This window comes from Aphelocoma coerulescens, chromosome 17 (assembly GCF_041296385.1).
Source record: "Aphelocoma coerulescens isolate FSJ_1873_10779 chromosome 17, UR_Acoe_1.0, whole genome shotgun sequence".
Lineage (NCBI taxonomy): Eukaryota > Metazoa > Chordata > Aves > Passeriformes > Corvidae > Aphelocoma > Aphelocoma coerulescens.
Window position 1 is genome coordinate 624,228 of NC_091030.1, and position 24,583 is coordinate 648,810.

The 24,583-nt window shown below is 46.7% G+C and overlaps 1 protein-coding gene across 12 annotated transcripts in view; it reads right to left on the minus strand.

The window, feature by feature from the left end:
• Positions 1-24,583, minus strand: part of EXD3 (exonuclease 3'-5' domain containing 3) — a 214,431-nt gene that overhangs the window by 179,152 nt on the left and 10,696 nt on the right. The window contains exon 1 of one of the 12 annotated variants that reach the window (XM_069031641.1): positions 3,222-3,244. The exons of the other annotated variants lie outside the window; for them this stretch is intronic. The gene's annotated coding sequence lies outside the window, so the exon portion shown is untranslated. Of the gene's footprint in view, positions 1-3,221; positions 3,245-24,583 lie in introns of those variants that run through there. 12 annotated transcript variants of the gene reach the window in all.

Consider the following 24,583-nt stretch of genomic DNA (forward strand, 5'->3'; position numbering starts at 1 on the left):
CAATAATCATGCTCTAATTTTTTGGAAAGTACTACAGTTTATGCATAGTTTTAACCACCTTTTGAAAAACCTTTAAGTAGTGATGAATCGACCCATACTGTAATACAAATGTTAGAACCAACATATTATTCTCCTTCAGGCATGGGCAGGGATATCTGATTTTTGTCTGCCAAATCATTTGGCATCTGAACAACTGGCAACAAATTCAAAGTGAAACAGCAAAACTGTGGGCAACCACTGGAAAGACTGGGATTCCTCCCCTTTGCATTTGGACATGAAATGCCATGTCTGCCCTGGGATGCTCTAATCTAATTCGCTTGTTCACAGTGCAGCAAATCAGCTGCATCAGGATAGTTTGTGTCTGCACTGCTCTGCCACAAAGCCATGAGCACCTCTGCTGTAAAGCACAAGGACACAAGTCCTCACTTGATCAAAGCAACCACTGGAGAGAGATCTCACCCTGTGGTTCTCTCCTGCCTCACTCCCCACTCGGAGTCTGCAGATGCCTACCAGAAACTGCAGGGGCTGAAAAACTCATCTTGTTCCACCCCCTGCCACCTTCCACTGTCCCAGGCTGCTCCAAGCCCCGTCCAACCTGGCCTTGGACACTTCCAGGGATGGGGAGCCCATAACCTCTCTGGGCAACAAGTGAGGCACCAAGCCGGGACTCCAGAAACTTCCATGAGATTTGCAAGCGGCAGGGGTCAGCTGTAAAGTCCCTGCTCAGCTCCCCTGAGGCACTTGGCATAAGGCCCCACACTGAGGGGTAAAGAACGAGCAGAAAGAGGCCCCAAGAGCAGTGCCTGTGCCCTGACAACATCTCTGCAGTTCTGGACTGCAGCTCTGTTCATACATTTGAATTAACCTGGAGAAAGGCTTATTTTATACAGATTATTTATTCAGAGTTGGGACACACTTGCAGCCCTCTAAGACAGGACCACTAAGAGCACTAAGAGAACAAACCCCGGTGTCTGAGAGGGAGGAATTCTGCCCTCAGCTTCCATCAGCTCCATCACTGTCCCTGCTGCCGGGGATGCCGAGGGCATTGCTGCCCCTGCCTGGAGCAGGCAGGATGCTGACACACAGCACAGCCTCCCCACTCAGCCCACTCAGCACACAAAGAGGAAGCTTGCATGGCCAGATCAATAACTGGAATCCACAGCGACAGTTTGTCCCCAATGCTGGACAGTTAATCCTGATGCACAACCCCCGTGAATTCAAAATGCTTCCTCCAGCCCCTCTCTGGCTCTGGTCAAACAGCTGATGACACACGCTCTGACAGAGCAGCAGCATTTCTGCTGGCCCCACAGAACACTACACAGTGTGAAGAGTCTCCAAGAAAAAAAAACAACAGGAGGCTTAAACCTTAAAAAATAATACAGACAGTAAGTGGTTTCTAATGTTGGCTTAAAAGTAAGATACAGCAACAGAACATTTTAGGTAGCCTGTATTTAAAAAATTGCATTTTCTACAACATTATTTATTACCCAGGATGCGTTATGTGTAATTATTTGTCAGTATTAGAGTACAAAGGCAGATGCCAATTTAAACCCAAGCAAACCATTGCAAGTTCAGCAGGGTGTTAAACATAAATATTTCATGGCTGAGCTGGAACACTTTCTGAAGTACTGAATATGGATTTAAATTCTGTATACTCCTTGCTTTTGAGGAGTTACACAGACTAGAATCAATGCTAACACCAACACTGCAATGTACTACTTAAATCCACTCTCTACTCATTACTTCTGTCTTTCAAATTGGATTTTACGGTCAAATTCAGAAGGAAGGTGAAGCCAGTGTAACACGGTACCTACAGCCACTGCAACACACACTTGGAATTCCACTGCTTCATACTGACATATGCTTAATTAATTACCTCTTTACACAGATTCTCTTTCTGGTTCAGTTCAGAGTCTGTGGAATTTAACCTGGCAACACTTGTCACAGATTAAAAATTAAGAAGAAAGGAGCAAGGGAAAAGCTACAACAGATAAGAGGACTAGTAATACCAGAATACACCCATGACAAAATACGTGCTTCCAAGTGTAACTCACACTGCCTCCCTCTTTCTGAATGCTCAGAACTAGTTCACAGGCAGCTAAATTATAATTCTGCTTCTCAGATAACAGAAACTCAATTTAATATGCTCAAAGTAAGCAGCTCTGAGACTTGGAACAGAGCTCTGGAGACCTCCGGCGCTCCTCGGGAGAAAGGAGAAGCCCGGGGCTCGCAGGGAGGACGTGCCTGCTGTACTAAAAGGCAGATGCCTTCAGAGCACTGTATGTTCAGTCATCTCTTTATCAAACCCTTAACTAATTAAACAATCCTCTTGTCAAAGAGGACAGTCATTGTTTGTGTGACCGATGCCCTGTAAACATAATGGGATAATCTGCCTTTCTCCTTTTTCTCTCCCTCAATTCTCCCGAACAGCTGGGGGATGCGCTGCCCGCCCGCCGGGAAGCCTCGGCTCATCTGTCATTCCCCCCGCTCGCGGCCGCACGCAGCATCAGAAGCCAAGCTCAGGACAATAACGCCTCAGACGCTCCAACAATCCATCTGATCCTGTGCCATCAGAGAGTCCCCGGCCGCAGCAGAGCTGGGCAAACAATCGGGGGGGAGAAGAAGTGATTCCTGGACAGAACTGACAGTTAAAACTGTATTGATCTACAACGGCAAACGATGCTCAGCCCCAAGCACTTCCAGTGCCCTCCTTTGACTTGGGCCCGGGGAAGAAAGAGTCTGCAAACACCAAAGCTTTGGTCAGATGGCACCAGGCTTGCTCTCACATCTGCACAGCTACAGCAGCAAACGCTGTCCTTCAGCTGCTGGAAGCTCAGCAAGTCCCATGCTCAGGGATGGCTCCAGCCCCGGGTACTGTGCTCAGCTCACAGCAACCCCGTCTGTGGCTGGGTCATGACCAACAGCAGTTACAGAGGGCAGCTATTTTCTCGTGTGAAACGAGGACAGTGTTTCAGTAGGTTGCAAAATCCAAAGGTTTGCCCCTCCCTGTATTCCTGAGGTGGGGGATGTCTTCCCCGCAGCCCACTGTCACCAGCAGCTCTGTCACCCCAGGGATAACCAGGACAAAACCTATTACCTGTCCCCAGCCCTCCTTCATTAAAGTGTCTGTCTTCCTACTAACACCATCAGCAGTCTCTACTGATTTACTGTAAGAAATTCAGACTACCCAGTACTTGAAATTTTGAATTAAAATGCAGTACCTGAAACCGAAATGAATCACTATTACAAGGTGCAGATTTCATAGGGCTGTAATTCCCAGAAGTGAAGCAAAAAGCAGGTGGGGAGGCAGCTCTCCTCTCCCAGGTGAGGCTCCCCGAGCCCTGGGGACACAGGCTGGGACAGTCTGTCACTCCCCTGCAGTGTGCTCTGGTGGCGAAGGGCACACACAGCTCCACCGACCAGAACAGGTGACCACGGTGTCACTGATCTCAGGCCATTCACTCCTGTGTGCTGTTTGTCAAAGGAGGAAACGTGGTGTTTTTGTGAGGGGTGAGGAGGAGGAGGAGGAGGAGGAAGGGGCAGTGGGAAGGAAAGGCTGAATAATATCCAAATGTGAAAACCCTTCAGTGCCCATTGGATCTGTGAAGTGGTCCCAGCCCCGAGGCTGCCAGAGCTCCAGGAGTGTTTGGACAGCGCTGCCAGGGATGCCCAGGGTGGGATTGTTGGGGTGCCTGTGCAGGGCCAGGAGTTGGACTCGATGATCCTAGGGTTCCCTTCCAGCTCAGGGTTTTTGGTGATTCTAACAGGTCCTCCACAAAGGAGTCAAATCCATCCTCGGCTGTCCAAATTCCCAAATTCCCCAAACCTCCACTGACCCCCAGGCAGTGCCTGACAGCACCATTTCAGCAGAGAATGGGAGGACAAAGGGCTTAGCACAAGGACAACTCTGATCTTCTCCTGAGCAACATCCCCCCCACAGCCCAGCTTTGGGGAGAAATCCCCTGCCCTGCTCACAGAACACTTCAGACAGGGTTCAATGGTGACCTCGAGCCCCACTGCTGGCTACAGGGAGACTGAAACACCCCCACCCCATCACAGATCCACAGAGACAGAACAGAGTCACAAACTCATCCGTGTGCACACCCTTCTGAGGAACTCAAGGACGTGCCCAGGTGTCCCATCTTCCCTCAGTCCCTCCTTGGACAAGCTGCCAGTTGGCTTAAAGCTCTTCCAGAGGAGACACAACAGTGGTGTGCCCCGTGCTCAGGAGGGCATGAAACCCGGGAGACAGCACGTACAATGCAAAGTCTTTCGTTTTGCACCTCATCTAGGCCACAGCAGGGAAAAAAAATAACGCAAACCCGCTCTATTTTTAACCTACCCCCAAGAGAGACTTCACAGAGCCATGCTCAAATCTGAACGAGTTCCTCATCTCAATCCAAGTTAAACTCAGCAAGTGTAAAGCAAACATCCCAAATGGAATATACCAAAGCCAAAATGATGTTATCCTAGCAAAATTGCAACATTTTCCATATCTGCAACCAAAAAAATAGCAGTATCAGCCTTAAGGCTCTTTTTCTTGCTCTCTCCCTTGTTTGTTTTCTCCCTCCCCACCTCATCACTGCAGCCAAGTTTTAAACAATATCCATGAAAATAGCAGCTTTCAATCTGTTCCTGGAGCAGCCAAGTTAATGAGGCCACGCGGCATCCCAGGGCACTCCGGAGGGAAGGGCTCACATTGCTCGTTACTGCAGCCTGTGCTGCTCTCAAAAATGTAAAACATTTCAAACTGGCGGGCGCTTCCCTCTCCTTCTCCCCCCCGTCTCCAAGTAAGAGAGAGTTCAGACTTCCAAACATATACTGTGGAAAGAATGAAGCCCTTCTGGAAAATATGAAAGACCGGTTTGCCTTTCTAAATTTAAAGATTTACAAATCAATGCAAATCTTTTTCAAAAAAGAAAAGCCAGCAGAACACTCCTGCGAGTTCCACCACAGCCATCAGACAGTTGTAGAAACAAGTACCTGTTTTTCCTGACCTACATTTGCCGGCTGGCAGGAAATCAAAGTTCGTGTCGAATTACAGCAGATTTTGAACAGACTTGCATGTGCCCTCCAATCTCAGCTATTAAATCTGTTTGGGCCCAGGGAGTGCATGTTTGTATGAAAGGTGCCACTTTCTACAGTGACACATGCTGGGTATTATGTGAGTGCAGGCCAGTCGTCTTCTGGTTGTAACACTAAAAATGGGAATGGATTTTCCATAGGAGTTGGTTCAACTAGAGACACTTTCCTTTCTTGGAACTGCTCTATACATTCTCTCCTGTATTTATCATAAAAGCCATGTGGTTAAGCAGACACAACCACAAAAAGCAAACGTGGAGCTCTGTCCCGAAGGTCTGGCTATGGAACGGCTCCGCAGGCGAGAGCGGCCCGCGTGGGCTGGTGCTGGGTAAGCAACAGCACCCAGCAAACAGCATCTGGGGCTGAGGAGAGACAGGGACCAACAGCCAGGACAGCCAGGGACAGATCAGCCCAAGGACAGGCTCTCACCTGCACCACTCCTCACCCCAGCACAGGCAGCAGTCCCTTGGACTGCTGTTCCCTGAGTGGGGTTGTGCTTTACCTGCTTGAGAGTGCAGCCCATAATTTCAGAAGGGCTCCTGCCCACGCCAGGCAATGGAAAAGGCTGCAGAAGTGGGAAGGTGACACAGCACCACACTCAGCCTTGGAAATAACCCCAATCCTTCTCTTACAGCAGGAGAATTTTTTCTGCTCAAGACCACTGAAGCTACTCCCGGGAGCTGGGAAATGAGGCTGCTACTGATCTACTTCATGTTTGGTGTTATTGCCAGGCCCTTATTCCTACAGATCCCACAACAGCCCAGGGACTCATCACCTATCCCATAAATGGGGGCTGCAGTGAAGATGGTGAGTTCTTCCTGCTTCCAACTGGCTTAAAAAACACAGCAGGAAAAGAAGGCCTAGTAATCCAGATTTTCCAGATATCCAGGGAAGACCTGCATGGAATGCAAGGAATGGACACCTCAGCCAGTTACATGAACCCTCACGCTCTGCATTTGCAATGATCTGGTTTAACATAAGCTTGCAAAAACTGTGTGATGGAAACACATTGAAAGTTTCCTTTCTTTTCATGCCCATTTTCAGATCTCTGTAGTTTCACAATGTCCATATTTCACTAAAATTAAAATTGCTGTGTTGCAAAACGCATTCAAGACAAAAGTTTCAATTAAGCCTTTTAAAAGATGTTTTTCACAATCGTGGCAGAAATTCTTTAAAACTGCATCTTCCCCAGGCCAAGTCAAACGTGCCCAAAGAGGCTGCAGATGCAAACCCCCGGGAATGCACTGGGAGCAGAATTCCCACCTCTCCACATCCGTGTGAGTAGGAATTACCTACACGAACCAGTCTGAGCCTAAAAGCCCCACAGTACCCTGCTGAATTCCAGTCACAGGCTGACATAAAGTATAAGGAGCCAGACATCCATTAGCAGGAATCTGAACAGCCCTGTGTTTTGGGGACTGCTGGTTTCGCTTATGTTTTTTGATTTATACCTCATAACTGCAAAACTAATGAGATTCTAATGAAAAGTGGGACATTATTCATTTGGGTTCCCCCCAGGAGGTTCAGCTGATTTCCAACAAGCATGCTACTCATTAAAACAGGAGGTGATGGTTTAAGAAGCTGAAACATTAACCTGTTCCCAAATGTGCCCGGTCTGAAATGACACAGTGGTTTCTGCAGCTGGCAGTTTTACTGCCTTTATCTCCATTATTTTGTTTAGATAGATTTTTTTTTAACAGGTGACTTCTAAATAAATAATAAACACCTAATCTGTGTATCAAGTAATATAATTATTTTTAATAAATAATTTTTTTTAAGTCAACCATCCATACAACAGGGCCATAAGAAATGAAAAACTGAACCAGAGCTTTTAAAAATGCATTTAAATTAGGAAATGAGGTCTGGAACATGGAGCACTTGAACTGCCCGTTCATCATGGACAAGGCAGTGGGCCCACCAGTTTGTGGAGCAGGGACTCCAAATTGGCAGTGCTGGCTTTCCATCATCCCATCAACCCCTGACTCCTCCAGGCACAAACCAGAAATGCACCCACTACAAATTAGGGAGTGACAATTTTAATACTTCATTCATGAAAGCACATTCAGTTCCTGCCTCATGGCTATATTGCACAACCCAAATGTAAAAGATTTTGATTCCAGAGGGAAGCTTCTCTGGAGTTGAGGCTTGCCCAGCCCCTCCCCTCCAGTTTCTTCTGGTCTCTCCTAAGGAGCCAGGCTGGGAGAGCTGGGGGTGCACACCTGGAGAGGAGAAGGCTCCAGGGAGAGCTCAGAGCCCCTGCAGGGCCTAAAGGGGCTCCAGGAGAGCTGCAGAGGGACTGGGGACAAGGACACAGAGGGACAGGACACAGGGAATGGCTTCCCAGTGCCAGAGGGCAGGGATGGATGGGATATTGGGAAGGAATTGTTCCCTGGGAGGGTGGGCAGGCCCTGGCACAGGGTGCCCAGAGCAGCTGTGGCTGCCCCTGGATCCCTGGCAGTGCCCAAGGCCAGGCTGGACATTGGGGCTGGGAGCAGCCTGGGACAGTGGGAGGTGTCCCTGCCCATGGCAGGGGGTGGCACTGGATGAACTTTAAGGTCCCTCCCAGCCCAAACCATTCCATGGTTCTATGATTCCTTCTTGTCCTAAATGCTACAAGTTGGGTACTAAAGCATCTGTGTGTTCAAGCACTTCACCCCAGTAACCAGCATCCCCTGGGGGCTTTAGGGGAACAGACAGTTCCATCTGCTACATCTTAAATACCATTTTCTTTCTGGAGACGATAAACAGCTCAGTAAGTGATCCTGCAGCATTCACTGAAGATGAATGTCCCACAAAGCAAGTACAAGAAAGATAAGTGGTTCCACCCATCTGAACAAACACTTCCTCCCAGTCACACCCTCTGCACATAAAAGCAGGAATCTTTCTAAACTCACACTGAACAATTCTAGTGGAAGGTCACAAACAATAACAATGGATAATTAAAACAATAATCAGGCTTAGTAAGACAAAAATTAAAAGTAAATTGCTCATCATTTTTTTCAAACTGCCCAAACCTCAGCAAGAACATGTTTTGGACAGAAGAGGATTTGAACTTAAAAGATTACAACAAGCTGCTGTTCATCACCAAAAGAAATGTCTCCCCACTTTCGGTGCTGTGGGATTCACTGTGGAGCAAAAGGGTTTTGTGGGAAAAGGAGGACGGGATAGAAGAGTCTTGCTGAAGATGTAACATGCTAAGGGAAGGAACACATCCATAGCTCGGAGCTGGCTCACGGCTCATCCCACCAGCAGTGCCCCCCTGTACTGCCCTGCTCAGCTCTCAGTGTTCCTGCCTTGAAGATACAGGAATGGGAGTGGTGTTGGGAATACCATTGGGATTAAAAAAAAAAAAAAAGAAAGAAAATAAAGCAGGATAATCTTTCTTGAAAATATTTCTTGAAAATAGAACCAATATGTTCATTTGGAGTTCTCTGTGAGGAATTAAATCAGATGAAGAACAAGGACAATTCTGCAGAATTACACCTGAATTTCTAAACTGAAACCTTCTTCACAAGTGCTGCCACCTTCAAACAGAGGGAGATGCCCCAAAACACACCAGACTGAGACTGGAAGCCATGGGATGGACATGTACCAGGCAGTGTTAGCTCTGGTTTTAGATGGCAAACAGAAACACTGAGGGAGACAAGGCATTTCCACTGCTGTGAGGCACATGCACACCTTCAGCTCTCGGGATCAGGGAGTTATTTCTGATTTTTTAAAGCACTCAGCTTAATATACACCCAAGGGATACTGGTACAGCTGTGTTGCTCTATGTTTGTCATTGAGTAGCTCTTACTAAACTACTCCAACCAGGTTGGTGGGAAAAATTATGAAAAATTTTAGGCCGAGCAGCATATTTTAGGTAATGGAGCTGAAGGAGGGATTTTGTGTCATTTAAACCTCCCCCTCTATTCACTGAGGTTGTTCTACAGGCCATAAACTACTTATCTGGCTCTTTCCTCCCTAAAGATGATCCCCTCATCACAGCTCTCCTTCACCAGTCTCACTCCCTGACACTGCCCTTACTCTTCTCTATTCCACAACTCCCTTCGCTTTTTCCTTTCAGGGACAAATTAATTGAAACTCTGAAAATTGCTCTGAGTGTGCTCAGCTTCCAGACAGCTGCCTCTGTCTGAGACCTCTGTGGAGGAATTCAGAACAGAAGTCAGGTTTTTGCAGAAGGCAGAATTCCCTTTTCTCCTGGAATACACTGCTCCATGCCCTCTGCACCCCCTGGCTGGGGTGACCAGCGAGGCACAGCTGTGACAGACAAGAGCTTTCTTAACTCCCCACTCCAGATCACATCCATCTTCAACACTGGGAAAAGCAACAGTTCTTGGGGGAGAAAGGTTGGTACGTGGTCATGTAATTAAAGCCTGTCATAACTCACACCCACATTGTGGTAGGTTGGTGGTGTGCAGGCATCCTCAGCTCTGGCATTTCCTCAGTTTGGGCTCCTTGCATTAGAAATCTAAATACTGTTTTTATCATGCCGCACCATACATTATTGTGCAGAAAAAGTAGCATCCCTAAAACACAATTCTTCAGCATGAAAGCCCAGCTCGATGCCTTGCTAGAATTAAGCCACAATCCCTGGCTCCTCATTCACAGCCCAGCCCTGGCACAGCAGCACATCTGCGAACAAGCCCGAGCACATGAGCACTCTCAGTGTGCCTGAAATGCAGCACATGACGGAGCAGCACAGCTCGCACAAACCACAGCTCCGGAGAGAACCCCGGGCTGAGATCAAAGACGGAAACTGGAAACTAACTGGATTCCTAAAGGACTCGGGCTGACAAGGCCGGCATTCACGGCAGTACAGATCCCAACAGCCTTTTCTTATTCTTAGAGCAGACAAATGAAGAATAACATTGCCGCCACCGGCGGCGAGCGGGAGATACCGGCGCTGTTCCCCGGGGATGCTGCGGGCCCGGCGCGGGGAGGACGGGGCAGTAACCGCGGGGCTGGGGCAGCAGTGCTTGTTAAGGGAACAGGCAGGAAAGGTGAAACAGTGGCTGAGATAAGAAGCACCTCAACAAAAATGCACCAAGTTTTGGGTTTACGCTGCGAGGAGCGGGAGCTCGGCCCGCGGGAGGAGACGGAGGGGCGGCCGGAGCCCCCCGGGACAGGGCTGGGCTCCGGGGCTCTGCAGCCTCCCAAACCAGGGAGAGGAGACAAACGTGGGAATCACAGAGTCCCCAACTGCTTTTGGTTGGGAGGGACCTTAAAGCCCATCCAGTGCCACCCCTGCCATGGCAGGGACACCTCCCACTGTCCCAGGCTGCTCCAAGCCCCAATGTCCAGCCTGGCTTTGGGCAATGCCAGGGATCCAGGGGCAGCCCCAGCTGCTCTGGGCACCCTGTGCCAGGGCCTGCCCACCCTCCCAGGGAACAATTCCTTCCCAATACCCCATCTAAACCCTGTCAGTGGGAAGCCATTCCCTTTATCCTGTCACTCCATCCCTTGTCCCAAGTCCCTCTCCAGCTCTCTGGGAAACCCTTTAGGCACTGGAAGAGACTCTAAGGTCTCCATGGAGCCTTCTCTTCTCCAGACCTAATCCAGATTCTCTCAGCCCTTCCTCCTTGGTCCAGCCAGCTCTCTATCAAACTCCTCCTAAGAGCTCCATGTACAGACCTTTCCCAGCCTTTGCTCTGTGGGCATTGTTGCAATCGGCTCCATTAAAGGTAAAACTTTAAGATCTCTTACAAAGCAAGATTTCTTGGAAACAGCCAACTCCACTGTCACAAGATCCTGTCCAGTGACTTTCACCCCAAATCTCCCTCTTTCTAGGAATTAATGACAAATGCTCTGCCTGCCCCTGCTCTCACGGCTCTGTGCACAGGGCACACTTGGCAGTGAATCATCTGCTCCTGCAAGTCATGAGCTACAAATTGCAGAAACACACCAGGAGCTAAAATCAGTTTCCGAGAACAAAACCAGCTGGTATAGAAAAAAAAGCCAAATATTATTCTCCTGGCTGCTGGCTGCATTTTTTTTTTTATTTAGCTTAAAACAAAATTTAAAAAATCTGCTTGGAACCCAAACAGTCTCTAGCTGAAAATGTGGTGTCTAGCCTGAAAAACAGAGGCTTGTGGACACCATGCCAACAGCACAGGATTCCCATGGACCTGGTGTTTCTCAAGCCCTTAATGTGGTTCAGCTTAGGCAAGTAGTTTCAGGATTCCCAGTTTAAAATCTACAACACACATCTGCAATTCATTCTAGTTTTTTATTTTATTTCTTACTTCTCCAACCAACTCCAAATGGTTTTACGAGTTCTCGCAAGCCGGTACTAATCAGTTACTCATGGTGAGGAGTCCCCGCTTCCTCAGAAGGGCTCCGCTTGCACGGGGAGCCAAGCTGTGCATTTCATCAGCTGCATTTTGCCAGAAACAACAGCAACTACCTGATAAAACAAGACTGTTTGGAGTGTTTAATGCCTGACTACAGGACACAGAAAACTTCTAACATGGCACTGGGCATTTTCTACCCCTCTCCCATCAGCTCACCAATTAAACTGAAGTGACTCCTCTACTAACAGGACTAATTTCCCACTTTGGAGAAGGGGACTTCAAGTGGCTTCAGGGAAGACTTGTGAGAAATTTTCATCCAGCTGTATGAAAAGAATTCCCATTCGTGAAACACCCCTGGCTTAAAACCTTTAATGGAAGTGTCCTGCAAATGAGACAGTCAGTATTTGCCTCCCGCACATCAGCTCTGTGAGATGAAACGCTGCAGACAGGGCAGGTGAGGGCAGTTACTCTCAGGGGTGATTTTGAAATACAAATACAATCATCTCTGCTTCCCTGCTCTTCTTGTTTCAAATACAACACACGCTGCACGCCTGAGCTGTGGGTGCCTCCCTTATCACCCCTGCATAGGAACCCCAGACCTCAGGCACAGCAACAAGAATATTCTTCCTGCTGAATGATGGATTTTTTTGGGGCAAAACCCTAACAATTCTGTTTCTGCCCTTATGAGTTTCTATTCAATTCTATCCAAGCTATTATAATTAAGAGACCCTCACTAAAAGATCTTTCAGAAGCTCCTGTTTCTCTGCATAGCACATGTGACAGTCACAGCTTCATCATCTGGGCATCTGTTACTGCTGACTTTGTTGTCCTCCTCACGACACATCTGGCTCTGATCAGCACAAAGGGTGGATAAAGATTTCCCTTTCTTGGGGCTGAAGGGCTGGTTGCTTCTTCCAGGCTTCACCAGACCAAACCAGAGATTCAGATGTGGTCCTACGGGACCAGACAGGAGAGTGAGTTTGTGGTTCTGACTGTCCCAGAAATGACAACGCTACAGCCAGAGGACAAACGTCTCCTTGTTATCAGCCAACCTAACAAATAGCTGATAATGAACAGATGGACACTGGAGAAACGTCCCTCCAGTTTCCTGTTTGAGTAACGCAATCCTCCCTGCCTGATCTCACACTCACAACATCAGGCTGCACCCAGGCCAGCTTTAGTGTTTCTTTCATGCTTTACTGTTTACATCCTGCCTTCACCCTCCACATGTTTCCTATCCCCAGCTCCTGAAGGTAAGGCATGAGCTTTGGCTATTGCACAACACAGCCTCTCCAGGGACCTTCAATATTCTCCTCCAGATGGCTGGGTGGACAATAACCTTCTTTCCACATCCTTTACACTCTCAAATTCTGGTGAATTTGACCAAACTGAAAATGAAATACAAATATAATTCCTTGATCTTCTTTATTTTTATTTTCATGGTGGAAAAGGTTGGAAGACTCTTGGGAACAAGCCTGTACTGAGTATACAGTATGTCACTGAATTTGCTTGGCAATGCTGCTATGGTGGCACGTTCTCAGGCAGTTGCACTTGTGATGTCAATAACGAGTGGCATGAAGACGTATTAGAGAATCAGAGAAAAGCAGAGCTGGAAGGGCTCTTACAAGCTCATCTAATCTTCCTCTCTCACCTCGAGGCAGAATCAGCTCCATTTTCAACAGAGACTTAACCTAAATCAGATCTCAAAACCTTTACACTGATATTTGACAGCTCAAGAGAGAAAGTCTTTCATTGGTAAAATTAAAGAAAACAGAAAACAAAGAAGGAAAACCAGAATCTGCAAGCCAGCAGTAAACATGCTTCCAAGAGATCACCCTAAGTAATGAATCCTGTTTTATTAGTTAATAGAATCCTATATATGTCACAGAGAGTCCTGATTTGGGAGGGACATGCACGGAAGGGAGGAAGAACAACTCCAAGGGAGCAGAATGCTGTCAGGAACAGCTGCTCTTGGGCCACACGTGGAAACAGGCAGGAACCCATTCTGCCAGAACCAGATCTCACCCCTGGCTGATTATCACCAGGGCTGCCTGTGCATCCATACCCAGGGGAAGAGGAGAAGGAGCTTTAGGCTAAACCCCCTTCCTCCAAAGGAAAGGAGGCTGCAAAAGCAAAGGTGTTCAGCTGGTCTGCAGGTCCTGTGGAGTTTTTACGCTGCATACACTGGCTGGCACTGCAAGACTGCAAACACTGATGTGAACAAGTTTAGACCACAGCTTTAATTAAAGAAAAACCCCAACCAAAACCCAACAACAACTTCCCCATCACATCTATTTGCAGCTGCACAGCATGCTCTGAGCTCTGCGGTGCTGGGGAGCAGCTGTGCTTTCAGTGCCCTTCTTCTAAAGAGAACATCATGTTCCCTTCTGCAGGAGCTCCGAGGAGTCAGGATTTTTGCCCCTGCTAAAACCACACGCATGTAAGCCCCCTTCCAGGCTACAACTTTTATGTATCCTGAAATGACTTCCCAGAGTGTTCTTTGAAAACCCTTCCGTTAACATGAATGTCTCAGCCAAGAACGGACTTTTCTGGATCTCGCTCACAGACTGTTACTAAAAACTGCAGCAACACATTTTTCCAGCCTCTAGGAATACTGCATGTGACTGCCTTTTATTTCTGTAAGGACTCTGCCCCAAGATCATTCTTAAAAACTACTTCCAGACTTTAGAAGCATCTCACAAGTAATGTCTTTCCAAAATCCCAGTATTAGATTATCACTGCACACAGTGAGTAGAAACTGAGATCTGTGCAAAAATGCTTACAAACCTATGCTTAGGAGGATTACAGAGACTATAATGGGATCGAAATCTGATAACACAACTTCACCAAAAGTTAACTTTAAATCATACCTAGTGGAAAGTGTCCCTGCCTATGGCAGGGGGTTGGAACAAGACGATCATTAAGGTCTGTGATGGTTCTGTGATAGCATTTATTCTCACCAACACTCACAATTTCCATGTGACTCTTGGAATAGGTACCCAAGCTCCAGCTCAGAATGGTACTGCTCTACATGTCTCACTTTCACTTGTCCCAACGCTCCTGGAGCTCTGGCAGCCTCAGGGCCGGGACCATTTCCTGGGGAGCCTGGGCAGTGCCCAGCACCCTCGGGGGTAGAACCTTTCCCTGATCTCAGCCCTGACCCTCCCTGGCCCAGCTCCAGCTGTTCCCTGAGTTCTGTCCCTGTCACAGAGGGCAGAGATCGGAGCTGCCCCTCGGGATGAAGCTCAGACTGTTCCAGGATCAGGAGACAGGTGGAGGCAGAACCTGAGCATGGTGGAGACCTGACCTGAAGGGTGCAAGCCTGAACTTTACAGGCAATACCAAAGAGCACACCAGCAGGCAGGCAGGGCAGCAAGGAAATGAAGCAAGAGCAAAAGGTAGGCTGAGTCTCTGGGAAAAAAATTCTGAAAGAGTGAGAATCAATATAAGGAATTAGTCCTCAGGGAAACAGTGGAAGCGCTTTTGCGTGGGTATTTTATGAGAGACTGGGCACACCACCAACAAATGTACTGCAGGAAAGAATCACACAATGGCAAGGAAATGGATTAAACGTGTTAGCAAGACAATTTCCAGATCCGATTTCTGTGAAGAGAAGACCATGACCTCACCACTGGATTTGTGGTGTTACCATTAAGTACTGCCCCATACAAGCCCCAGGTCCCTCACTAGCATGGGTATGGTCTTAAGACAGACCACACCAAAGACTGAAAGGGATCTGGGAGTGGCTCGTCATTGTTATTTTATTTTCATATTAATGATGGGTCAATTTATGTCCACAGATTTTGTAAGGCAGAATTCACCAGGGATACTGAGGAGAGGAAAACCAAGACACAGAATAAAGCTTTTGGGGAAAACAAGAGGTCTGAAGTTGATTAAAAAAAAAAAAAAAGCCAGAGGAACATAATATTTAAAGACACATATGTGGGAGAAGCAACTCTTTTCCAAGGACAGATGGCAGCAATGGAAACATGGAAAATGGCTGGCTGGCCAAACTGCTTTTCTGTGTTTGTCTCATCCTTTCCAGTTCACTCCAGTTCACTGGAGCACAGCAGACACGCCAGCAACTTTTCCTTGTGGAGGGTTCCCACCACTGTAACAGGCACAGAATCCATTTTGGCACCCATCAGGATCCGATCAGGCCTCTGTGAAGCACCATGGCATCCAAATCACAGCAGCCACTGCAGATGCAGCTGTGGCAGAAACCAAAGGCCAGAGCTTCCCTTTCACTGGTTGACTAATGGGGGTTGGCCACAACATCCAAATAAACAGGTGCTTACCAAAGGGATAAAGAGTTTAATCCAGGGATGAGCCCTCTGTAAACGCACATTGGTCCAGTAAAAACCCTTCCCCGCCTGCAGGAAGGAATTTGAAGCTTCACAACTCTGGTATTAGAAGAGATTGGTCACAATCCCTCCCATCTCCTGTTCCTTATTTCTCTAATAACCAACTCTATAGAGCAGATGGGAGCCTAAACATCAAACCCAGCCCCATCCCACTGAAATGCCAGAAGAGCTGAAAAGCATCTGAGAACAAAGAGACAAAATACAGAATTGAATGTTGAGAATGGACATTTGAGCCATTTTTCAGAGGAACAAAGTTTTGATCAGCAGATATTTCAGGAACGCTGAAAGATCAGATTTCATGAATGTAAGGCTCTGGGGAAGTTTCCTTTATTTTTTTTTTTTGGCTGTTACATCAGATGAAAAACTCCAGCAATTTCTTTTGTTCTTATGTTTCCAGAAAAATAACAGACACAAGCACACCAGATTAATCCATTTCTGTGATTAAGCAGAATCTAAACATGGATGGTTCTGGAAAGCTTTGGGAAGCACATGGATTTCCAGTATCCCAGGCACATGGCTCACGTTTACTGGTACCTCTGAAGGATTTGGAGAGATGAATGCTGAGTTCTGGTGGAGGCTGTAAGAGAGTTCAGATCTTGTTCTCCTTTCCATGAATTTCAGCAGTAGTTATTGGGACAATGGGATAAATCCTGTGATCATTAAGATAGTAGAATCATCAGGCACTAATTTTAGCCTCTACCAATAAACTTCTCTAGGTCATCTGCTCAAAGGCAGAAAAGAGTAAGGTTTTAATTGAATAAATCTCCTGAAGCCCTCCATGCCTTTTCTCATTATTTTAATCTGTTGCCCAAAATGATGGAAAATAAGTCCTCAGCCTTGGAGAAACTTAACGTGTACCTTCCTCTACATTTACTGCTGCTGTTTCTTGAGGAGTTAATAAATATCAAATGAATAGAAGAGCTTTGAGTCTGCCACTAGCATGGATTGTCATTTAAATCCTTTCCAATTACAAGAACAATGAGAGCATGTGCCTGGAAAGGACTTCAGGGAGCCATATCCTTTTAACCTCCCACAGCTCTTTGGTCAAGGGCTCTCCAGGGAATTTGGCAGGTTGGCAGCGCTGGGAACATCCATGTCCTGCAGCCGGCCACACGGAGCAGTGGGGCAGGAACACTTCCAGAAATTACAGACAGGCCCAGTTCCAAGAGGGGGCTTAATCTTCAGCAACAAGGAGTTCAGTTAAGAAAAGATCCTGGTCTCCATTTCATCTGGGCTCTATAAACCAGAACTGACTGTGCAACTGTCACCGAGCAAAGAAGGAAAGTCACACAAACCCTTCATACAGTTTCCATGTCCCACTGATTCCAATCAGCTCCTTAAGGCCCAGCAAAGCACCTCACATCAATCTGCAAAAATTTACTTTTAAAGCCTGAAGTTAAGAAATACTTGAAAGAAACATAGGTTTGGGGGCACTATGAGGTCAGGCTCAAACCTACCTGATATCCTGCATTAATTGTGTTTTCCATTCCTGTTGCTCTGTTCAGTCTAAGTGGATATTTGAAAAATGCACTCTATCCTGCATTTACTCCACATCTCAATCACTAAATTAAGTAATGGAGTGATTGAGCAGCTTTGATGTTGCTGCACTGTTAGAGCTCCAGAAGGCAGGATGGATGCACTGGGGAAGACAAGCAACACTTCTGCCAGTCACAGATCAATGAAAGAGCACCTCTATATTGCTCTCATTTTTTTATTCTTCATATTCGTTTATATTTTTTTAATATTCATGAATGCTTCACAATCCAAGACTACATTCTATGAATGCTTATAAATGACATAAATATTTCCTGGTAATGTGAAGAATCTGGATGAGCTAACAGGAAATAGAAGATATCCATCTTCCAGAGAATGAAATGGAGTTTCCATCTACAGATGGTTCAGTGGCACTTGGGTACCTGCCAGCTCCTTTTTCTGGCAATAATAGGACCAGTAAGAATAAATGAAGCTTTAGGAGCACCAGTGTACACCTGCTTATACCATTATTTTGGCAAGGATGGGTCCAAAACTCCCAAGAAATCTCCTTTCAGATCTCAGTTCACTAACACAGAGCACTTCAGCCATCATTTCCAGAACACAGGCAGGTCCAGTTCTTGAAAGTCACACTGACACAGCCATTGGTGACCAGGGCAGGGTGTCCCCTCTGCCTCAAAACCCACCCTGGGCTCACTGAAACAGATCCAGGACATGCATCTACTGAGCCATTTCAGCAAAATGCTGGCTAGGAGATAATGCACGATTTGTCAGCTGGAAAAGAACTGGAACCACCTCAGTACAGCCTCCTGTTGAATTCCACAGTCTCCCACCCCATCCTCAGGGCAGCAGAGTCACCAGGATCCTGCCTATCTCCTGCTGGGCAGGGCTATCCAACCACATCCCCGTGGGGTTTGGTGCGAGCACAGATGGGAGCTGGAAGGAAAAATGAAGCGGATTCGCTTTGCATCCACTCTGCCTCGGGGGTTCTGGCAAAACTCTTTCCACAGATGGCAGAGTTTGGCTTTTCCATGGTTAAGCCTCAGCAGCTCCTTGACGAGTGCTGTCACAACAATACAGGGAATGGGAACCAACACCAGAAGAGACAGGAAATGGGGAAAGCGCTCTCAAGGACTTTGCTCTGAAAGCAATTTCCCATTGTTTACTAAATGGCAACATTTGAATTCATTGATTTGGTTTTAGCCAGGTCCTTTTTTGGCAGGGTACGTTGCCTTGTTGTCTCCTCGACATCTCCTACAGTTAGCCCTGTTGTCATGGGACACACGCTTCTAGGAGATCCTTCATTTTTAGATAAAACTCACGCCCTTTTAGACTCGTGCCCTAGACACTTGTCCCCTCTGGCTGTACAGATCCTGGGCTGACCAGCCCTGCGGGGCACAAAGCCACAGCAGATGTCAACCTTCACTCCCTCCCAAGGACTTCTCACTCCCCTAATCCAAAAATGCAGTGCCTGGTCTCACTCCAGGCAATGGGAAGAGATGCAGAACTCAGGGCACCACTCACAGACCCATAAGCACTGCAGTTCTCCTGGACTGGAACACCAAGGGGAGGGGTGGCATTTAAAACAGGACCCCAAAGAGACTAAAGAATCCCATGAAACAGCACACCACACACAGCACAGCAGCAGCAGCACACCAACACTGAAACGTGAACATTGGCTAGGCACACAACTAGTTGATTCCAAGCTATTTTCCATTCTAGAAAAGGCATAAATCATTGTAAACCAGGCTTGCAGAACCCCAACAGCAGGACTGTAATGCCCCTGTGATCTGAAATTGCTCATACTTTTACAAAACTTTATCTTGGCGGATATTTCCTTGATGGAAGTTGCAGACTGAATTACTTGAGAAAATTCCTTCATAAGCATTTCCTCCATTTCTGAAACACCTATGTTTTCCATACCCGGATGTGGCTTTGCCATTCTCATTAAAATCACTGAAAATCAGGCCAAGTTGAGAGCCCCAGAAAAACCTGGATTTGCAACTGCTCAGTGAAGAACAGCTAGAAGGTCAAACTTCAATTTCTTTGGGGGCCCTAAATTCCTCTTGTAGCCGCAGCTATCGCTGTCACAAGGTACTGCTGAACAGAGCTCCTTCATCCTGCTTGTGCAGTGCATGCCAAAATGCAGGACTAGACCTGTCCTGCCACTTGTTACCTGGGACAAGAGACTGACCCACAAGCTCCTGTCAGGGCATTGTAGAGAGCAACAAGGGAAAAGCAAAGCCTTGTCTCCATCCTGCTTTTGGAGCTTTGCACAGACACACCAAGGAGATGTTGGCCAACTTCAGCCAGGAACGATCAACAGGCTCCTGGGGCATCTCAAGGTTCTTCCCACATTCTGCAGGATTCTAGAACTGATTTCTTCTTGTACATAAAGGCCACAGAGTCTGCCTCAGTACTGGGCTCTTCTAACTTCACCCCACTCTTCCTATTTTGTTCACTTTTTCCAGTGATGGAAAGGCTGGGAACTAGAAAGGAGACAAAATGAGACCTAGCACAATTTGCATTCCCATCTAAGCATGTTTTCACATGGAAGACAAGGAGCAAACATCCTCCACGACAGGACTCCCAGTAACTTCTTCCTGCAGTGATAAAATGGTTCAATTCCCCAGACAGAATCAAAAGATGAGGTAGAGTTTTACCTGCTCCAAGGGAAAAGGTGGGCAGACACGGGCTGAGCCAGGAGACAGAGGTGACTACTCCTTCCTGCCACTTACCCCTTCACCAACACTTTTATCTATGTTGGGTTTACCAGTGACTAAATCAACATATAGCACATCTCCTCAAACTTGGCTTTTTCAGTTTCAAGTGTGAAATTAAAACCATCCTCGAGCAGGCCATCTGTGCAAGGCAGCCTATAGGAAATGGAGCTTGCACAGATGGGACTTATCACACACTCCCTCGTGTCGTATCAACACACCAGCTTTGCAAATCTGCCCTAAATAAACCAAAATTGACAACACATTTTGTCTGAGGCCAGCAGGGCTGTGTAAGCCTAGCATGTACTTGGCAGGGGCTGGATTGTTCTCCCCGCTTTTAACAAACAACTCCCTCATAAATGGAAAACTTGTGAACGTTCAAGTTATGTGCTGTGTTCAAATGTCTGGAGGATTGTGTTCAGCGAAGTCTCCTGGAGGGATCAACTAATCACCCTTCAAATTCCTATATAAGAAGCTGTAGGTTGCTTAAAAACCAGCAGGACATGACATGGCCTCCTCAAAATCCACAGAGAGGACAGACACTGGTCTGGAACATTTTCTAGTTCCATTAACTCTTCACCAACACATAAAAATAACACTTTAAAGATGTTTATTTTTACAAGTTACATTAGGTGAAGAATATAGCTGAACAATACGTCTGAACACATGGAAATGCTTAAGCAGCAGCTCTATTTTCTGTCCAAGCAGTCTGTAGACAAACACAATAAACTGAAGTTACACACATGACAACTCAATGTACTATATGAAAAAAAAAAAGACAGAAAAGTGTGTTTTCATAAAAAACAAACTTTTTTTTTTTTTTTTTTTTTAAGAGGAGCATCTGAGAGAGGAGGGAGTAGCTTGAAACAGGCAAGGACACAAACAGTAAAACAGAGTTCAGGAGAATAAGGCACTGAAGAGGAGCCTTCCCAAGTCAGATCACACCTTCACCTGGCCAGTGCCATGTCTCAGAACCGGCAGCTGTGTCCCCAACACCTCCCCTGACTCTACAGCAGCCTGTAGTTTAAGATTTCCACATGCCAGGGCTTCTGTACTGGTACAACACAGACTTGTTGACCTTTCTTCCAAGAATGGATCCAACCACTTCCCTGCTAACCTTCGGCACCAGAGTCTTGTTGCACCAGCTGCCACATTGTACTCAGCAGGCAAAGCAGGGTTGCCTTTTCTTTTTCCTGAACTTCCACTTGATGTCCATACTTCTGGTTAGGGAATTAAGGAGAAATGGGGAACAACAGCTTATCTTTTGTCCCACTCCTGTGTTCAGGCCTAGATGTTCTGCATTTGCAAACTGCCCCAGATGTGTTCCTGGGGGGGGCAGTACCTCCTTTAGCCACAGCTTTCTCACATTTCTCCACATTTACTGACACAAAGTTTAACCTGCTGGTTTGTGTTCCAATCACACAGGACCAGAGGGTGGGTACTTTTGCAGCTTTAGATCTGACTATGTCAACGCTTTGAATTTGCTCAGACTTTATTTCTCCATCCATTGGGAAGCCACAGAACCTGCCAGGCCATTCTCCAGCACTGACTCAGCACCAGAAGGAAAACTCTGAGTCTCCTGAGACTCCCCTGTCATTCTCGTGGTAACCACTCTGGGGTAGAACAACCATCACTGCTACACATTTTCTCACCTTTTAACCAGCCACTGGTTTGCTAGAGAACATCCTCTTATCCCCAGGAAAGCAGCTGCTCTAAGATGCTGTGACACAGGACCATGCCAGAAGCTGTTAGAAAATCTGAGGATACCACACACACTGGAACACTCGAATCCAGATGTTTGTCCTTGAAGATTCCTCAAGTGCAACTTCCTTTTACAAAAGACAGGCTGACTCCTCTGCATCCACATAAAATCAAGTGCCAGCTCATGCTAATCTATATTATTCTTTTGACAGCGCTGCACAATACAAAGCCACATTTCTGTCTGCTGCTCCCCAAGCTCCCTGGAACCCTCCTGCAAGTTGGCATCAGATCAGCCCTGCCTGTTTTCTAACAGGAGTGAGGAGGTTTTAATGGAAAAGTTGCATACAAGTGCTAATTATTTAACAGTTCCTTCTCTGACTCCTTCCTAGGCTCTGACATCCTGGTCCCTGCAGGCAGGTATTGCTCACTGTGTTCTTAAATTCTTAAATTAATAGTTGGGTTTGAGATGGGTCCCAGTAAGGAAACCAAGCACAACGTAGATGCCTCAGAAACTCAGTGTTTCCTTCTGCTTCACCTCCTGATTTTTCACACCCTGGTCTCCATGGGGTTTTTCAAGCTTTTAGACAAGCTTCTTATTCCCAACGTATTTGGAAAAGAACTGTTACTTTTTATACTTTCTGAAAGCCTTTGAAAGTGTTTATTCTTTTCTATCTTCCTCACTTGGTCATGACTTCAGCTTTTGGAAGGATGCCCCTGCCTCTCCAGCCTTCCTTCCCTGCTGCTTCCCATCAGAACTTCTCTCTCTCACAGCAATTGATAGAGTCGAGGCATTTCCTCTCCAGCACAGAGCCTTTAAATCAGCTTCAGCTCCCTACAAAGGTTTCACCCTTGTCACTGCTCCTTTCAGTTTCTTTTTAACTGGCTGCCTCATTCTGATACATTTTCCCTTTGCAAATCAAGGGATTTCACTTCTGCAGGATCTGTAAGTACACTTGTATTCACTGGCAGTACAATTCTGTACCAAGTTGTGCACAATTCCCAGAAGAAAGTCAGAATTATCTTCCCCTCTCTAGATTCCCTCACCAGATGTTTCCCAAGGATGTCATTCTTGGACTGGGGTGCCAGTTTTCTCCCATTGTTTTTCCTATTTTAAAGCTCCATAGTCCTTATAATTCTATACTTTTCCCATCTAAAAAAGCAGGTATTTCAGCTTATTGCTTGGTTTATCATGCTGAGTTTTCTGTTTGTTCTACAGAAAATGTGAAAGTTAATTATGTTTCAAGAAAGGTAATTAACACTTAGCTATTATTCATCATGTAAGTACAGAATAATTGTTTGCATTGCTTCTATTTTGTTGTCCTTAATAAATACATAAACATCCAGAAAGATGAATCCACAGGACAGATTCAGATCTGCTCATACCATGGAATTAAAAATAATTGCTCTCTTTGGAATTTCAGAATGAAATACATCACTGAATGAAACATTTTCTTTAGAACCTCAAAGAAAAGCAAGAAATGACAGGGCCTTGCAAGCAGTTTATTTTCATTGCTCACTGAAAAACAACTGTGACAGTTATTTAACCCTCACTCAACTCTTCCTGTTGACTTTGATGCTGATGATGTTTGACACCTCCAACCAGCATGCCAGTAAGAAAATAAACTACAACTGAAAACTTCTCATTAAGTACGATTTTGTTTTTTAAACACCTGTTATGGGAACAGCACTGCCTTTTAACTGCAGTGGGAAACGAGCAAGGTAAAGAAATTGCTGAAGACCTGAATGCTGGACAGAATGGTACAGATGGCATCTTTATGTCAAAAGCTAAATCCTCACAGAACAAAAGACAGAGTTACTGAAGAGAGAACAAAAAGTATCAGCCCTAATATTGCACACACTGATCAAACATGTCAGCTGACTGTACAGAGGTAAAAATGGGATTTAGGTACCAGTCACTATTTCAGTGCTACTGCTCCTTCAGCTGAGCTCCCCATTTCCCTGTTCCTGAAGCTGCTGAGGTTATAGAAACAAAGATCCCCTTACCATGCTTGTACTTTCACAGAATCCCCTGAGCTGGAAGGGACCCACCAGGACCATCCAGTCCAAGCCCTGGCCCTGCACAGACCCCCCAACAGCCCCACCCTGGGCATCCCTGGCAGCGCTGTCCAAACGCTCCTGGAGCTCTGGCAGCCTCGGGGCCGTGCCCATTCCCTGGGGAGCCTGGGCAGTGCCCAGCACCCTCTGGGGGAAGAGCCTTTCCCTGCTCTCAGCCTGAGCCTGCCCTGGCCCAGCTCCAGCTGCTCCCTGGGTGCTGTCCCTGTCCCAGAGAGCAGAGATCGGAGCCGCCCCTCTTCTTCCCCTCACCAGAAGTTGTAACTGCAATGAGTCTTGCCTCAGTCTCCTCCAGGTTCACTTGAGCAAGAACTACTGCCTGCTCCTCTCAATCACACCAGGGAAGCCACAGAACCTGCCAGGCCATTCTCCAGCACTGACTCAGCACCAGAAGGAAAACTCTGAGCCTGCAGTTACACATTTTCCAGGGTCTGAGAGTACAATACCCAGTCATGAGAACAGAGAAAGGCAACATCCCAGCAAGCCACACCCCACCACTTTCTACTGCCTCTCTTACTCAAAGGAGTAACAGTAATCCTGGGATGGGCTTTCCATCCCAGCTCTGAGCATGGCTGCAGGGACAGTGCCTGACCCACCTCACACGCACAGAGAGCTCTCCTGTTCAGGATTCCAGTATGTTTGAGCTCACACCCTCATTTCCCATGGACCATCAAGCCTACCCTGTAGGATAACACATACCAGAGGTGGCAAATTACCATCAAAATAAAGTAATGTACAGGACACCCTGGGAACAGGTTTGAGGGAGAGGGGAAATGTTTTACATCATCTCCCAGAGTAAGCTGGAAGGAATTCCCGATGCTCAGGACAAGGGAATTGGTAATGAGAGAGAAATAAATTC